This window comes from Neophocaena asiaeorientalis, unplaced genomic scaffold (genome assembly GCF_003031525.2).
Source record: "Neophocaena asiaeorientalis asiaeorientalis breed wild unplaced genomic scaffold, Neophocaena_asiaeorientalis_V1.1 scaffold740, whole genome shotgun sequence".
Classification (NCBI taxonomy): Eukaryota; Metazoa; Chordata; class Mammalia; order Artiodactyla; family Phocoenidae; genus Neophocaena; species Neophocaena asiaeorientalis.
The window spans coordinates 652,699-654,831 of record NW_020172184.1 but is presented as its reverse complement, the minus strand read 5'-3'; positions in this window follow the sequence as shown (position 1 = coordinate 654,831).

Here is a 2,133-nt window from a genome sequence, read left to right as displayed (position 1 = left end):
ACATGTTATCCTGCTTTCACCATGCAAACTACAATTGTTCCTCAGTAGCCCCAAGTTCCAGGACCTGTGCAGACACCAAAATCCATGCATACTTAAGTCCCATAGTCAGCCCTCCGTATTCATGGATTTTGCATTTGCAAATTCGACCAACCACAGATCATAAACATAATAGTATATATATTTTTTTAAACCTTCATATAAATGGACCCACTCAGTTCAAACCCATGTTATTCAAGGGTCAAATGTGTGTGTGTATATACATACATATATATAAAATGACTTTGTTAGGAAAGCAGATATTTGAGTACAGGTCACAGATTGTGTATTTTAGACACAACCATTTTGAGCCTTTCCCTGAAGTTTTAAAGACAGCAATTTTTAGCCTGAAAACATGGAAGGAATTCAGAAGAAGCTATTATTTTCCAGGGTTGTAGGGTTTATCTTCCTAGTGGTATTCTATGTGGAAGCCATTCCTTCTTTTCTCAAACCATGGGAAAAGGACATCCCACCCCTTAGTATACTTCTATCAGGTTGAGAGCAGAGGACAGAGTGACAACTGATATGAGAAGGTCTAGGGAGACCCGGAGGTTCCGCTATGATTATATTGTCAGAAAAGACCACAGAGGTGACATGGTCAAGGTGAATCTACTACTATATTGGGAGTATGTGATTACGGTCAGTGAAATTAGAAAAAGAATGGTCAGTTACTCCAATTAGTAGTCCAGAGTAGGGTTCCTTGGGAGTCCAGGAAGCCTAAAGTCATCCTTACAATCAGGTAATAAAAAGAAAAGATAGCTTTTATGCACAGATAAAAAGAAAAGTATGAGAAAGGGGCATAGTATAGTGTAGATAAGTAGTTCCATCACACCATGAGGAGACTAAGAGTGAACCAAGGCTAAATTACAACAGGAAGAGGAGTCATGGTTTCCCTGTCTCTATAAGAAAGGCATGTCTCCACTGAGCAATACAAGACTACACAAATGCAGACAGAGATATAGGAAAAATAAAAGTATAAGCACAGCAGCAGCTACAATAATAGCAATAGCTATAGTTAAGGCAGAATTCTCCATGCATTTCAAACTGGATTAAAGTAAGCACAAAGGGAGCTTGAGAGGCCGCCTACAGTGAACAGACTTCTAGAGCCATTATTTTTCAGAAGCTAGACTCACCTTTAAGATCAATAGAGACACATCTGGTTTAGTAGAGAATTAACTTTAAAAGAAGCCCCACTGAGCAAAGGTTTATTCAATAAAAGGTGCTGACACCATTGGTTGACTATCTGTTGGAAAACATGAAGTCAGTTCTCTACCACAAATCTCACAGTAAAATTGTTTCCAGATGGACTTAAGAGTGAATCATAAATCATAAATATTAATCCATAAAAGGACTAGAAGAAAACATGAGTAAATAATTATCTGTGCTTTGTTTGTTTGGTTTTTTTTGGTGGAGAAAATCTTGCTAAGCATAAAAGCAAAGGCAAAAAAGAAAAGGAAAATTATAATATATTGAAATGCATAAAACTTTAGAACAGGCTGGGAGGCATTTCCAAAATAGATTACAAAATAGATAACAAGGGGCTTCCAACTAAAAATTGCCACTTGCCATCTGCCTCTACAAGGATTAAGTCTCTAGCCCTGCAGTCACTGACCTTCGACATATCTGGAAAGTTCAGGGTGATCAGGAATGAGGCACTCTGTGCTCTGGCAAAAACTGGATAGATATTCTCAGAAGATTTTATGAGCCCCGATTTTTCCATGTTCTCATATCTAGAAAGGCACAAAAATCATTAATAGAGACATCTGCTCCTCATGACTAGTAGTAACCTTCATGAGACTAGCAGCAAGCCTCTGCCAAAATGTGTGCATGACTGCATGTACCCCCTGCACTAAAATCACATATAATACTGAGCTTCCCCCCTACATCTTCAGAGCAGTTCCTCAGAGCTATCTGAGATACTGTCTCCTGGGCTATAGTCCTCATTTTGCCCTAAATAAAACACACAACCATCACGTTGTGCATTTGTTTTGCAGTCAACAGGCCTAACTATTCTTAATATATGCAAAACTTTAAAAAAATCAGTAAGAAAGTAATAAATACCTCCAGTAGCACAATGAACTAAATCAGGAATTGGCA